Genomic DNA, 17,300 nt, shown 5'->3' with positions numbered 1-17,300 from the left:
TACTAAGGAAAAAATTATTTTAGAGTCTGCATAGTTCTACTGACATTCCTAAAATGTCACTAGAATAGAGGAAAGTTTTCAGACTAGAGGAATAATTATCATATAATTGAACATCTTCTATTTAACCATAATTTTAAAATGTTTTGGAAGCAATGACCTGAATCTCTCATTTACAATATGCAAGTGCCTTTGCTCCGCTGATCTCTGTTGGTCATGAATGCCTTGTGAAGATTTCTAAAGTGCTTACATAATTTTTCTGTTTCCAGCGACTCTGTTGTTCCTAGATGACAACATAGGACTTAGGCACTGGTGCCCTATAACTACTGTAGTATCAATGTGTTTCCGGCCAAGACACTGGCATTCATGGAGGCCAGTGTCTGGCAGTTGATGTTGCTCAATCAAAAGGGATGTGGGCAGTAACTGGAGATTCTGGTCATATTTACCCGACCACAACTGTTCGGCAAACTGGTCTCTGTAGATATGTGGAGTTTTTGTGTTGCCATTACAAGCTTCAAGATAGCTCTGAACCATACGAAGATAGGTGGGGTTCCCTTCCCTGCCTCTTTCACATGTTGTGACTCTGGGAGAGAAGATACTCATTACTCTCTTCCGGAATGACTATCCACCCCGCTGCGGCCTAGAGACAACTACTCTCTGATGTCTTACCCGCTCCTTGTGTCTTTTGAGAGTGGATCCAGTCACAAGAATGAACCATTTTGGAGTCTCTGTGTTCAGTGCCTTAACTCAGTACTTCTCTGGTAACTTTACTATACTTAAATTTCAATTTCCTCTTGAGTTATTTTTTTCTATACATTGGAAAAATAAATCTAGTATTTTTCTTTTCTCCAAAAGGTGGTGCAATTTTCTCAGCATTAATTATTGGCTAATTATTTCTACACACACTGTATTTTGGAAGTGTATCATATATTAGAATCTAACTCAATATTTTAAATTATGCATTTTAGGGTTGTTACACACTTTTAACAAGGAACATGCATTTCTATCTTATTGAAGAATACATTTTTCAGATTGAAGTAGGATTGCAAGGGCACATATCTTGACTGTTAGTGATACTATAAGGGCACATGAAGTTTACCCAATGCCCAGGCCAATGCAGGCTATTCCTAGAACTCTAGGAGATCCTCCTTTCCTCCTCCAGTCAATGTGGCCCCTATAACAGACTTCTCTCACCACACTCACTGAAGTCCAATTTCAAAAGTTTGGAAACAAGCAATATATTATTTGTGTCAGGTCGTGTTGCTTATTTTATGCTTTTTTTCCACTAGTGTCTAAAACTACATCTTATAATATACACCAGTATATTAAGTCCCTTTTGTACCTTATGAACTTTTAAGCTGTTTGAGCTTGAAGATATTAAGGACAACTTATATATAGTCACTTTGAGTACAAACTAGTATCTAACCCAAAAGATCATAAAAACAGTATTAAGATGGTTTATAGATTTAAAAAAATTATAAAATATAACTGACCATTGTTAAGTATTTTTTTTGCAAAATATTTTTATGCAGAATTTTATGTTTCATTTTATTTTTGTCTTTGGGCCACACCAGGTGTGCTCAGGGTTTATTCCTGGCTCTGTGCTCAGGTGCTCTGGGGATTGAACCCAGGTCAGCTGTTTACAGGCAATGCTTTACCTGCAGTCCATCTAACCCCATAGCTTTGAGTGAACTTGATATGCAGAGATTATAAATAGAAACCTGTTTGGACATAGACACGAGGACAGATGAAGCAATTCAAAATATTGTATCAGAATAAGATAGGAACACTATGCAAATCCAGTAAAGACATATATACTAGAATTTAGTCCACATGTGGAATAAAAAATCAGAAAGTATATTTACATGGTGATAGTCAAGAATCAGAGAGGATATAGACATCTGTGTTGATGTCAGCAATTCAGTAGCTAAGCAAGAAGAATCTGGAACAATATAGCCCAATCTGCTCATAGTCATTGAAAGGATGAGATAAAACCTTCTTTTTATTTTCTTACTTTATAAACAGGAGTCAGAGAGAAAAATGAGAAAGGAAAAAAGTTTATGTGAGATATGTGTTTCTACCATAAACTTTTCACAAAAGAAACATTTCCCAAGAAAATCTAAAATGAGTTTAATTTCTTTCTCCCACCTCAGTCATATATAAAGTATAGTTAAGCCAAAGCAAGCTTTTCTTCTTGAAAATTATCTCTCTGGATATTACCTGTTTTTGATAGATAGTTTTAATGAATTTTAAGTAACCCCATCAACTCTAAGTTCCTTTTATAGGAGAGTTATAGTTGTATAACTTTTCTTAGTTACATAACACTAATGTAATAACAGATGTATGTAAGAGATTCTTGATTATTTTCCTTTTTATTCCATCAGTATTTATTCTGCCTCTTTACATATCTATTTAACTTCTGGGAAAAACAAACATTGCATCCTCAGAATATTCTAAAGATTATTTGGGAATCTTTGAAAGACAGAATTCTTTATCACCTCTCTCCCCAGTCTTTATATTACTTTAATTTGTTAATAGATTTGATACATGAAGAATAAAATGAGGTTCATTTAAAGATAAAGAACAATGTTATCCAGATATATTTATTTATGTTGCTGCTAGACAGCCACCAGTCAAACTCTGTTTCTGGTAAGCACTTCACAAATTTACTGTTACCTTGGGCATAAAATGTACGAAAATTGATTTCTTTACTTTTAACACCAAGGTTATCCATTTGAAGGGGCACATAAAGATTAAACGACAGCAGGAGTAAGGCCCTTTTCTTTTATATCTGGATTTATTTCTCTTCTACTTTTTTTTTACAAAACCTCATTACTTTGTAACATTAATTGATTCTTTTGAAGTCAATGCTTTATAAACAAGAATCCTAGGCAAATTTTATTTCCAACAGTATTGCTATTTGAAAAGCAATATGCAGTCACTTTTCACTATGTGAATAAAGGACAACATGGCAAAGCAAAATTATCAGCAGGGCTTATAGAAAGGAAGAACTGGAAACCAGAAAATGAGAAGTCAGTCTTTTTTATAACTCATTAGGAAATTTTAGGCAAAACATTTAACTTCTCTGGGTCTCAGATTTTGATTTATAAAAGGAGGAATTTTGTATTAGATGCTCCCTGGGCCCTTCCAAGTGGATGTTAATTTTTTCACTTGTCATTAGTCATTTTCAAGTTTTTTAAACAGCAATTTTCTCTGAGAATGAAAACAAAGGGGCAGTAATGAGTTTTAGGTGTTCATTTGCTTTGCTTCACACTTACTCTTCTATAGTGACATAAATCAACAATTTAAATTTCTACTGTTAAAGAACAGGACAGCAGAAACACATGAAACTGAGTAATTCTGAAGCAGGAAAATACAAATTTATTATAAGAAAATTGTTCATATTCTGACCTCATCTGATTATTTTTTCCTAAAACAAATAGTTCAAATTCATCTCTAGTAACTGTATTGAAGAAAAATGTTTTTGTTTAGTAGTTGGGAGATTGTATGTAAGATATTTGAAAAATATCCATAATAGAGAAATACATTAATTTTATGTGTATGCTCTGTAATGCATTATTTCTATCTTCCAAATGAATCAAAGGCTTAATGTTTGAATTTTATCTGTTAAAACTGTGTTTGGTGATAAATTCTACCTTTACTTTTTTTTTTTTTATTTCTGACATGGCTTAGAGGAATAGATTGACTTTTGCATGTACTTGAAAATCATTTATTACACATGAAAGAATATAAACAACCAAAAGGTGTTTAATTTTTGCATTTATTTACTAATTCTGATTTTACATAGGTTATTTTCAAATGAATGCAAAACTTTTTGCATTAGACTTGAAAAGACAAACTCCCATCTGTAATATAGTTCATATAAGTCTAACAGAATTAAAGAGGAACCAATACATCACAAGTTTCTATTTTATGTAAGGATAACTATACAGTGCTTTTAGAAGAATCAGTGTACTGGATAAACTTTGGATGGAAGAAATATATCTGGGCTCATCATCCAGCTCTCCTCTCTGCCCTCCACAGCCCCATTTCCCCCCACCTACAGTTTTGTTATTCTTGCTGTTGTTGGGTGATGTTCAGAGATTACTACTGACTCTATACTCAGGAATTACTCCTGGCGGTGTTTTAGGGACTCCGTGGGATGTGGGAGATGGGACCTGAGGAAGGCTGTGTGCAAGGCATTGTGAGCTGTTTATTGGTTCTGCCCAGCCCCCCCCCCCCACTATTTCTGTATTCCAGGAGGATGAACTTGAATGAATGATTTCTGTGCTCTTATGATACACAATCCTTCCTACTTCACACCCTCTTTGAAATAAACTCCTGAACCCTTTGCTTGGTGAATTCCATGTAGTGATGAGGTTATTGACTCAATCATTAATCCCTCAAGGAACTCTCCGTGGTGCTCTTCTCTCCTTGAGGTATCCCTTGAAACAATCTGAGTGTTTTCTGAAAGAATTTTCTTTTACACAGCAGGTAGGGCGTTTGCCTTGCACGCGGCCGACCCGGGTTCAAATCCCAGAATCCCATATGGTCCCCTGAGCACGGCCAGGGGTAATTCCTGAATGCAGAGCCATGAGTAACCCCTGTACATCACCAGATGTGACCCAAAAAGCAAAAAAAAAAAAAGAATTTTCTTTTAATCACCAAGTGAAAAGTAATTGTTTAATATCTGCTTTTCAGGCTGTCTGTAAATTCTAAAAGGGCAAGAATTCTACCTTGTTTTTCCCTTAAATCTCAGTGCCTGACAGAGCACTAAAATTTACACCCAATAAGGTTTAAAATTTTTTGAATAAATGTGTGCAATGCAATTCCAGCTCCTTACTATGTAGGAAAATTATCACAAGCCTGTGTGTCTGAATATCAGATAGATGTCAGTCGGTTACTCACTTTAGGGAAAAAACAATCTTATAGTTTTAATGTATATGTTTTATTTAAAATCAAGACCTTTTATATCTAAAAATGTAAAAGTGTATTTCTAATTTATAGGCATATTTAGCATTCTGTTTAAAAAATCTTAAATTAGACACTATAATTATTTCAATTTACTTTTCACATTCTGAATAGCATAATAATATCAGTTATGCACATTTTATTCCAATTGTCCTTGTGTTAAAATACAAATATTTCTTTTTTTTTCTTTTTGGGTCACACCCGGCAATGCTCATGGGTTACTCCTGGCTGTACACTCAGGAATTACTCCTGGCGATGCTCAGGGGACCATATGGGGCACTGGGAATCAAACCTGGGTTGGCCGCATGCAAAACAAATGTCCTACCTGCTGTGCTATTGCTTCAGCCCCAAATATTTTATTTTAATTATTAAATTTAGTGGAACTTTGTTAAAGATGGTAATTTCCCCTCATTTTTATGTTTTTGTTTCATCCTAGTAAAAAAATAAATTGTTAGCATTGGTACATGCCCTAAACACTAAATTAAAATGTCACCTAGAAAGCAATTTTTACTGAAAACCCATTTTTAGCTTAAATCACACCTAATCTGAGTTTATTTTTTAAATCACTTAACTATGTATGAAAATCTTTCAAATTTCTTTAGCAACAGTGCTGTAGTCAGAAGAGATTAAAAAAATTTAGGGTCAGAAATAATAGCAAAGTAGTTAGGGGTAGGCACTTTTCTTACACGCAGCCTACCCATAGGTAAGACATTACTTTTGGTTCAAATTGTTGCAGTGTTGGTTATTGGATATACTTTCACTTTCTCCTACATCTCTTTGGAATACTCCCCCCATTTTTTGGTTTGGGTAACACTTTCTAATTTTATATCAATAAAAGATGCACTAAACTCATCTAGTCTGTTATTTTTAAACAGACTGTTATTTTAATCTCTGCATACCATATGGTCCCCCAAGCACTGCCAGCAGTAATCCCTGAGGAGTAAACCCTGAGAATTGTACAAAAACAAAATATGAAATTAATAATTAAAAAATAAGGACATAACAAGCACTAGAATTAAATATAATTCTGTTCTATCAAGAACCATGAAACGGCATATAGAGGTAGCACAGTGTTTTAAAACAGGAATCTGTTTAGAGCTCATCTAACTCCAGCCTGAAGGACATCGACTTCATAATCATCATTCATAAGTACATAAATATTACTAAGAATAACTATTTTACTACCTTCTTGTATGTTTTGAAAATTCAATATTACTAGAGTTTTTCTTTATATTCATCCACATAAGACTTTATGTCAGGAGTGCTGTTGGTATTTCTAAGATCTTTGGTTTTAAAATTTTCCTCTACAACTATGGGTAAAATAAAAATTGTAGGTCAACTTCTTAATTATGCATTTTATTGAAAGCTGATATGCTCAGGGCTTATTCCTAGCTCTGTGCTCAGGATCTCCCCTGGCAGGGCCCAGATCACACATGTGTGGTGTCAGAGGTTAAATATAGGTAGGCTTCATGCTACACTGGGCCTACCTACTCTACTATCTTCTGTCCCATAATATGGACAATTTTGACATGCTCAGGTTAAACTGTTTTCAGTAAACATTACTAATTTCAAGAGGTTAAAGTTGTTACTTTCATTCTCACATCCAGATAAAATTTTTACATACAGAGCTGGAAAGTAGCAAGTAAACAAATAGTTACATGACCTTAGAGTTTTGATGATTTCAGATGCCTTATACTTCTATGTTCAATAATATCTGAAATTTAGACCTAAAGTAAATGCAAAATTATTTAACAACAGGACCTTGCTGTACAGATAATGATTCTCTGAATCAATATGAGGATACAAGTGCATTTAAAAATCAAAGATAAAGATAATAGGTGTTGTGTGCTGATAATTACATTTCTATCTCTAGACAACACAGAAGTAGAATAACTGACGTGATGCTGGACTAACATTGGTGTAATAAATGTAAAATAAATCTTGGATATAAGTACAAATAGATACATAAATATTTATGAACTACTTATCCAGGTGATTATATATATAGATATAGATATAGATATTCTCCCTAGTTCTGCTCAGAGAGCCTAGGAGAAACAATTCTTTAGTATCAGTGAGCATACTCAGTGATCACCTCTTAGTTTCTGATGCCATTAGCTAATCAAGGGACCATGCATCTTGTAAAAAGAACTGTTTCTAGTACCGTGCTTTTTAAATAACAGACTAGATTAGTATAAAGCATCTTTTATTGATACAGAATTAGAAAGTGTAGAAGAAGAAGAAGAAGAAGAGGAGGAGGAGGAGGAGAAAGAGGGAAAAGAACAAGAAGAAGAAGAAGTAGAAGAGGAAGAAGAGGAAGAGGAAGAAGAGGAATAGAAGGAAGAAGAGGAAGAGGAGGAAGAAGAGGAAGAGGAGGAAGAAGAGGAAGAGGAGGAAGAAGAGGAGGAAGAAGAAGAGGAGAAGAAAAAGAAGAAGAAGAGAAGAAGAAGATGAAGAAGGAGAAGTAGAAGAAGGAGAAGGAGAAGAAGAGGAAGAAGAAGAAGGAGAAGAAGAAGAATTGGAGGAAGAGGAAGAAGAAGAAAGAAGAAGAAGACAAAGAAGAAGAAGTAGAAGAAGGAGAAGGAGGAGGAGGAGAAGGAGGAGAAGGAGGAAAAGGAAGAGGAGAAGAAGGAGAAGGAGAAGAAGAAGGAGAAGAAGAAGAAGAAGAAGAAGAAGAAGAAGAAGAAGAAGAAGAAGAAGAAGAAGAAGAAGAAGAAGAAGAAGAAGAAGAAGAAGAAGAAGAAGAAGAAGAAGAAGAAGAAGAAGAAGAAGAAGAAGAAGAAGAAGAAGAAGAAGAAGAAGAAGAAGAAGAAGAAGAAGAAACATAAAATAAGCAGCATTGCAACAATCTGAACCATAAAATCACTGTCACTGTTATCACTGTCATGCCATTGTTTATTTATTTGCTGGAGCGGGCACCAGTAACATCTCCATTGTGAGACTTGTTACTGTTTTTGGCATATCGAATATGCCACGGGTAGCTTGCCAGACTCTGCCGTGTGGGCAGGATACTCCCTGGTAGCTTGCCAGGATCTCTGAGAGGGATGGAGGAATCAACCTGGGTCGGTCACGTGCAAGGTGAACACCCTACCCACTGCACTATCGCTCCAGCCCCTGAACCATAAAGTAAAGTCATAAACTATAACTCAAATTATATACTAAATGTACTTGTGTCCATAACAATGATACAGCTAACTGATTGCATAAATAAAAAAGTAAGAAGAAGAAATGTTTCCTGTATAAAATTACTCCCCCTAAATTGTGTCAATGTAATCCCTATTTCAAAAGTGGCGGAGCATTAATAATCATCTTAAGGGTAAGTATGCTTGTTGATTTGCTCTCAATAAGTACAGTGTAAAGATGCAACTGGAAAAATATCTCCCCTAAAAATGTAAAAAATAACCAAAAAAACCACAAAACCTATTCAGTGGCAAAATTAGAAACACCATTTTAGGCAGATATTGATAAAATTAAGAGTAAATTGTATTGCTAGCATGTGCCTCTGATATGAAGTATCAAATTGGCATTTCCTCTAGTGGTTTTCAACATTGACATTTATAAGAGTATAACCAGAAGAAAAATCGCTGACAAAACCTAACCGAAGGGCACTTGCAAAATTCTTGGCCACTTCTCAAAAGTGTCAAGGTTATCAAAAATAAACCCAAATAAGAGAAAGTGTCACAGCTCAGAAGAGCTTAGAGAGATATGACAACAGAATGTAATAGGATGGTTTGGATAGGTTATCTCAAAAGCGAAAAGGGCACTAGGCTAAAAATAGTGCAAATAAAGTGTTGAAAAATGTGTCTTAAGCTTTCTAATGTCAATATGAATGCATTAATATTACCAGGATTTACCTTACCAAGATTTTATACATCGATTAATAAAAGTAAAGCCCAAATCATTTCTTTTTATTGTCAACCAACAAATGTTGAAAGACTAATTTTACAAATAATACCATCATAATATATGTCACTAATGAATAAAATCCTAATAAAGTTGGTCAAAGCACTGTGAAGTTTGTCTCTAGATTAATAAAGTACTTCCTCAGTTTATATTTATAATTTTATTTACTAATTGGCTCATAGATATGAATTGAAACTTTGGGAAAGATACACATGCATAGACATATCCAAATCTACTCTCTCTGCTGAAGAGTTTAAAACTAAATTGTAGATATCTCAATACTCTTTTTTCTTCCTATCTTATGAACTTGTCTCTTTGATATATGACTTCAGAAAATTGCTACGCAAGCTCATCTGTTTCTTTAGATTGTTTTCTCTTGTTTTATTGATTAATTACTCATGATTTTCTTTCAAGACTTTGTTTTGGAGACTTTCCTAGCAGTTCCCTCCATGATTATGCTTATAAACGCTGACTTTCCCAACATTAACCCTTTACTTCCATTTTCTATAAACTAATCTGTAGTTTCATTTTTTAAATTTCATTTAAACACAATGTTTCCAAAATTCTTTGCTAGTTGTTTCTTACTCAGGTTCTCTGCATTTAGTTCTTTCCTGCTCTGTAACTTGCCTTTACCTTTATCTTATATCCAGAGGCACATGCCTTTTTTAAAAACAAAATGAAGTTTCAGATATCATTTGTGGAGCATGGTGACAGGCACTAGAACAGATAAGACTCGACCTCGCAAAGTGGCCCAGAAGCAAAGCCTCGCAAGAGGGAGTGTCTGGGCAAAGTTGGCGAGAACATGAGGTCAGCCAGCACCAGCTGTCCGGCTATAGATCTCACTTGACCTCCTGATCACGTGAGCCCAAGACACAGAAACTGTCACGTATATTTAGCAAGTCATCCCAACTGCAACATCTAGCCTTGATTGGGATTGGACGGGGCAAAACAGAGTTGGAGAGGTGATGGGCCAATGATGCTAAACTTTATGTGATTGGACCTTCTTGTAAGCCGAGACTCTCTATAAAATATGTGTGTATCTGGCAATTAGGTGAACAGTCATCAGCTGTTTCCTGAGGGTGTTTCTCTGTGCACCCAGCATCCTTTGCCCCAGGTCTGCACGAACTGGTGTGCAACATGTCCCGGCATGCTGGGGAAAAACTCTTCCTCAACAATCATTATTAGATTGCCATGTGCAAATATAGAGTGCACAACGCATTTGTTTTACAGATTTACACACTTACCATGAGTGCTATAGGAGAGTCACCTACCTTCTCTATTACATGAGATCATCATGGAGTCATCTTTGGGTGGTGACGACATTTAGAGTCTTTGTTATTTTTGCCGACAATTTCCTGCATGTCTAAATGTTTAGATATTTGTTTTTATCAAAATAAGATACTATTCCATGTATTCTATCATCAATTTTTGGGAAAGTTAAGTATCTATATCTATATGTTATATATACATACATATATAAGCATAACTATGCATAAAAATCCCAATACCTGACACCCTAAAGTTTTGCTTCAATATGTGGGAGGAAATGTGATATGAAGGTTATAATTATACCTTGTGATAACAAGTTTTAAGATCAAGGTGTGCATAAACATACAAGAAATGCATTGCAGGAGCTTCTAAGTTGCCTCGATGGAAATGATTGGATAAGGAAGCTTTCCCAAAGGGAGACCTGAAATGAGTCTTAAAACGTAAAGCATGATGCATGGGAACAGAGGGATGACGAATGGCGGGGTGAGCTGAAGTTCACTGTTGAGAGATAAATTCACGTTGTTGAGATATTATTAGTTCACTTGAGCCTGAATATAATTGAGGGGCAGCGAGAGATGAGACCTCAAAGGTAAGCTGAGAACAGAGCTTGATGGTTTTTCTATGTCATGTTAGAGAGTTTGAGTTATAGCAGGGAGTTAACATAACAAGGTCTGTGTATTAAAAATTTCATCTGAGGAATAATAAAGAGAGAAGATTGAAAAGGGCACAGTCTGAATGAGGCAGAACACAGCTGTTAGTGCCACAATTTCATTGGAAATTATAAGATAACGAATGACAGTCGTCGAAATATGAATGGCAGAGACAGAAATCCCCAGCACTGATGATAAGACCCATCAAAGTCAATTATTTTTAAACATTTTCAAATAAAATAAGCAGTGAACACGTTGAGAAAACAAGACTAGGGATGTAGGTGAGAGTCCAGCTTGGACAGCAGATGATTGACTATCATAAAGTTGCGATGAACAAAACTTGACTCAAGTGCTCGTGGAGATACTAAAGTCAATGGCAGAGTCCTTAGTGTAGCAAGCTTCAGGGGATTGTAAACTCTATCATTGTTACAATGCTGATGTTTTCAGAAATTATTTTCTAATGCTGACATGTAACATTCATGATATCCCAGAAGGCAGTTCACAATAGACTATTAAGAAAAAGTGAAAAAATTCTAAATTCTCTTGTTTGTACCCATATCATCCTATCTTTTGGTGCAGGCATTCCTTCCTTGATTTATATTGTATTTCACCTTAAGAGATGGTGCTCCTTGGTTTCCCATCTTGTCCTTTATCTCTTTTCCTTATTTCCTACTGTCATAAGCAGTTGCTACTAATCTACTCTGACTATAACTTGCTCGGCTTTAGTCTGATTCTATTACTTGCACTGTGGTTGGACTAGTGAGAAAGAAGAACCAGGTCATGCTTTTAAGTTTGTCTGATTTGCTGCTTTTCCCGGCCAGTTGCAGAATTTGAGAATAGCTTAAGGTGCAGGCCGGGATCACTCTGTGCACTAACAACCTCTCCCTTCCATGTTACCAAGCTAGTCTCAGAGAAGTCCACAAGCACACCCAGAGAAAACCTGAAAGAACTCCAGCCCTCCCCTGACTGACAAGTAGATTCAATGTAGATTTATCAGAAATTCATATAAGGTAGTATAGCCTGAGTGAAGCTTGCTTTGCATATAGCTGACCCAGGTTCAATCCATGACACCATATAAGTTTCCTGAGCATCATTAAGCATTGTCATGAGTGATCCCTTTGTATAAAGCAAGGAGTAAGCCCTAAATACCACCAGCTGTGGCCCAAAACAGAAACAACAAATAACCTTAATTTAAAGCCAGAGGTACATTTTGTGCTCAGTAGTTAGCTAAAATAAAATGTCAGCAAAGCATGGAGGAAACTGAAAAGGAAGTAAAACCAAACCTTATATTTTTTAGAGTTTGACGGCTTTCTGGAAGAAGAAAACATAGCAGCAAGGATTCTGACCAATAACTGTCTCCCTGTCTCCAAGGTACACTCCAAGTTATATGCAGTTGGCACAGTTTCCCCCTATTCTCAGTAGAAGGAACATTTATATTAGTCATTGCAATAGCAAAACATTTATCTTAGATGAACATGTAGCAATTCCCATTCTGCTATAGAAGAAAATGTGTATTTTGAACATTATGCACATAGGAATTGTTATCATTGAGACAACAGCAATTCTGGTGTGAGCAAATGCAAATTAAGAGATGTAAAACTCATTGTGAGATTTTTGGTTAAATGTTTGGTCCTGGTCTTTACAGATGCTATGATCAGCCTGTGTTTGCAACAGAGGGATGAACTGTGTAAATGGACTTGGGAATAAGGCTTTCACAGCAGGAGAGAAAGGGTATTTTCTCTTTGTGGTTGATCAGAGATTTAGCAAACTCTCCTCCTCCGTGCCTAATTTTATTCCACAGTGTTATCTCTAGAAACAAGATTACATTGAGCTCAAATCCTAGAACCATGAATAGATTATGAGTTTGCTTCAAGCATTGCAAGAGAATAAAAGAGTAAAAACTCAGTTTCTGTGATTTTCCTTGATTTAGCTGTGTGCCTATGGGAAAACTCTGTCTTGGGGCTGGAGAAACAGTACTGTAGAAAACTCTTGCCTTGCAATCCACTGACCATGGTTCCATCATCTGCATCTTATTCGCTCCTCCACTAGAAGTCAGCAAGGAGTGACCCCTGAGTGCAGAGTCAGGAGTAAGCCCTGCCCATGCCCTGAATTAAAATAAACTCTATGCATCTAACTTATCTGCAAATTAGGAATAACTAAGAGCACCTTTCTTTAAAAAAACACTTAGTTTATATTTTTATCAGTTTGGGGGTCATATTTGGTAATGCTCAAAGGCTACTCTGACTGTGCTCATGATACTGGGCTCCCTCACGCTTGCTCTCACTCAGCCTGGGGAGATACACTCTGCTGTCAGTTAAATTTTCCTTCTTATAGTGTTGGCGTAAATATCAAATAAGTTTCAAATATCAAAGTACTAGCATGTAAATAATATTAAGATATGCACATATTTAATGACCTGTCAAAAAGCATTGCATATAGCAAATTATTATAGATATTCTAGTAAAGAGTCATGGGGTATTTCTTTTTTTTTTTTGGCTTTTTGGGTCACACCCAGCTGTGCACAGGGGTTACTCCTGGCTATGCACTCAGGAATTACTCCTGGCAGTGCTGGGGGACCATATGGGATGCTGGGAATCAAACCTGGGTCGGCCGCGTGCAAGGCAAACGCCCTACCCGCTGCGCTATCGCTCCAGCCCCGAGTCATGGGATATTTCTTCAAATTGCTTTATAACTCAGGTCTCCGAGATTGGGTAAGAAAAAAATGTATTTAATGAATAAGAATTCCAATGTTGCTTTTTTTCAAAAAAACATTAATACCTTAAACTACCGAGTATTTTAAACAAATTTTGTATCAGCTTAAAAAATGTCACATTGGTGGAAAACAAATAGAAATAATAGTTCTATGATGAACAACATCAATAGAACTGACCACATTAAATATTCTCTACATTTAATTTATTAATTTATTGCTAGTGCTGTTTTCCTATGTAGTTTTGTACCAATGACTCCTGAAGGTCAAAATGACATTAAAATATTTTGTGCATCTGCTAGTTTAAACTCTTAAATGACAAAGTAGTTGGCAATTGCTTCATTGGAAATTTAATTTCCCGTTCATATCTTTCATCCTCTGTGGTTATATAAATGACTGTACTTGCAATGGTGCCTTCCCACAGATAAAAAGCCCTTTGGGTCATTGAGATTTTAAAATAAATACTGGTAAATGAATTCTATGAGTTTTCTATGTGTATTGCCCATTAACTAGCCTTGTTATGAGCAAATTCTTTATACTACTTCAAGTTAATATTCTCTATCAAATGCTTTTACATTTTTGCTATTTTAAATGTGCTTTTCCAACTTGATTTCTATCATATTTTCCCTTTTCTTACCTGGCTAAAAAGCAATATAGAAAGTAGAGATAAATTTGTGGGATATAAAATAACATAATATGAGACTAACACCCAAGGAAAGTAGACACAAGGGCCAGAAATATTGCACCATAGGTGGAAGCCTGTCTCGTGAGCTGGGAGAGAAGGCAGCTGGGATAGAGGAGGAATCACTAAGACAATGATGGTTGGAGGGATCGTTTGGAATGGGTGGTGTATGCTGAAAGTTAATAAAAGACCAAACATGATAGCCTCTCAGTATCTGTATTGCAAGCCATGATGCCCAAAAGTAGAGAGAGAGTATGGGGAATATTGTCTGCCATGAAGGCAGGGGGAGGGTGGGAAAGGAGTTGTATACCAGGATATTGATGGTGGGGAATGGCACTGGTGGAGGGATTGTGTGATTGTAACTCAAAAATGAAAACTTGTAGTTGTATATCATGATGATTCAATTTAAAAAAATAATCACCCCACCAAAAGAAGAAACTAGATGTTTTTAAATGGTGAAGTAATTTTTATACCCTTAAAATATTGGTTGAATTTTCCTTATCAAAGTGTAATCTGCATGCTATATGCAGAATCCCAAACACTTGCTGTTAAAGAGTCTTTCCTCAAAAACATAAAATATGTTAAGCACACTGTCATATGTATCATTGATATTTCTGTCCAATGTTAAAACTATAAAGAAAAATCACCCTTTTATCTTTTACCATGTGTGGTAGATTTAATATTGAAATGTTATGTTAAGATATTTCCTGTTATTAAAATAAATGCTTTTCTAAAGCCTCTTGTTTATTCACTATGTTTGCCTGAATTTTATTTGAATGGATTTTTTCTATTAAAATGTTACCATAAGGTGGTTTAGACAAACCAAAAATGATATCTCTACTAATTACTCCATCATGAGCAGTTTCTATGGTTTATCTAATGTCAGAAATAGAATTTCACTATCATTGTAATTTTTATTGATAAAATTCAGTTATGGTTGTTAGGCAAAATTAGAAGGTTAATTCAGTTTTTATAAAAATATGTGATCACATAGTATTCATTACTAAACAGAAAGATATTTCCATGTCAGACACACTAAGATCAGACTATGACTTATCTATCTCTGGATATTTGTATGGTTTGTTTCTGTTCTTGCATTTAATTTCTCTTTACTAGTTAATTTCATAAAGGCCCTCATTCTCAGTGTAACTATGGAAAGATCCTTTCATATGTGTGCCTGCAGCATTTCTTTCATGTCTTTAAAAAAAATCTTGATTAGCTCATTGTCAAATATATTTCTTTTATCAAGTTTCACATGCTAATTACATGGTTTTCAGAAGCTTTGCAATTTTCCAAGCTCTCAACTTCAAAGTCCAGAGCAGCATTCTGCCAACATTGTTCAACAGAACACTAGGATCCCACCTTGGATAAGTTTGGAACTTTTGAGATGCCTTACTTTGGGAAATCCATAATTTATATTTTCACATGGAAAGCTATTAAATGCTGTATTCTAAGCAATGAGCTAATCTTGTTTATACCGCTGTATTTCCAGTCACTAGTTTATTTTTATAGGGGCCACACCTAAGAGAACTTGGTGCTGGGTCACTGATGTCACACCCAGTGGTGTTGGGCCACAGAGCCATTGCTGATGGTACTTGTGAGGGAGTATCATCACAAGTACCATCACACTCCAGTTAGTGCTGGAGCTTAACTCAGGGCTGCACACAAGGTCCTACTCTATCTTCCTGACTCACTCCCATTCTCTCTCTCTTTCTCTCTCAGAATATTTGGTATTTCCATAATGAAGTATTCCATAAATTTTAATTGGAAAATGTCAGGATTTCTCATATTATACTACTTCAATTCTTATGGAGACATCCAAAGCCCTTTAAGGCCATTTTGGACTGAGGTCTTTTCTCTTCCACATCTCACTCTTAAGCTCAGGGTGGCTGTCTGAGGAGGGCTGGGCTGCCATTCCCCTTCCAGCAGGAGTATGGGGTTCTAAAAGTCACCTAGATTGGAAAAGAAAACTCTTTTCAGGTTAAGTAATACTTCAGTGACACTTCACTGGAACCTAGCGTAATTATTTTTTGTTACATTAGTTCATAATTAAACTCATCCTAGAAGCACTCCAGCTAGGATTGTGTTATTTGTGTCACACAAGCTTGTCTATGTTAAATGATTGACTTACTGAGTGGTGAGAAACATACAAATTCATACATACGTAGAAATTCAGTGCTGAAGGTACACAACTTTGTTTCTGAATATATATGACATTCAACAGAGAAATATCTATCACCACGTGCTAGGCAACAGAGACTGTTGTCATCATTGCAATAAAAGTCTAGCATGTCAAGGCAGTCTCTGCTTTTGCACTGTGTTTCAGTCAGAAACCCTCACACAGTCTTTGTAATGAGGAAAAGAAGTCGGTGTTTGTAGTTCCCTTCAACTAACATTGTAAGACAGAGATTTGTCAGGGAGAAATACAGTAGTGGAAACAGACAGCTGATAGGAAGCGTCAGCAAAAGCTGAAATAAGCATTTTTCAATTGGCTTTAGACAATGGCCTTTCAGGAATTGGGATGAGGCACTGTGTCGGGAAGTGAAGCTCTCAGAGTGGTTGAAGAGGTGACAGGATGGAGCATTTCTGTCAGTTTATGCAGAGGCAGAATCTGAGTTTGACTTTTTCCTTGATACCAACCCAAGTGTGTATTCTGTTTTCCTCACGTATTCCTCAGTCTGTTTAGTGCTATTTGACCACTATTGTGACTGGCTACCTCTAGAACAAGGCATTTGCTTTTTAAAATAAAAATTGCTTGTATAGCTTGACAGAGAGACCTATTATGAAAAGCATGTGGAAGAGGAAGAGAAGTACATCTATCCCCCAAGTAGAAGGGAGAGACAATCAAAAGTAAAGTTTCTGAAATAAAGTAAACGTTGAGCTTCTCTATAGTTTACATGGCTTACCTACACTGTTTGATATATTTTTCTATGACAAATTGAAATCCATGTATACTATATACATATATCCATGCAATCCATATATATACGTGGTATATAATATAATATGGCATATAATATATGCTTATATTTATTCTCTTAAAATATGACATTCAGAAGAATATGAAAAGATGATAAAATTTTCTATTTGAAATGTGTGGTTGGGGTTAGTTTCACTT

Source organism: Sorex araneus, chromosome 1 (genome assembly GCF_027595985.1).
Source record: "Sorex araneus isolate mSorAra2 chromosome 1, mSorAra2.pri, whole genome shotgun sequence".
Lineage (NCBI taxonomy): Eukaryota > Metazoa > Chordata > Mammalia > Eulipotyphla > Soricidae > Sorex > Sorex araneus.
This window is presented reverse-complemented; position numbering follows the sequence as displayed.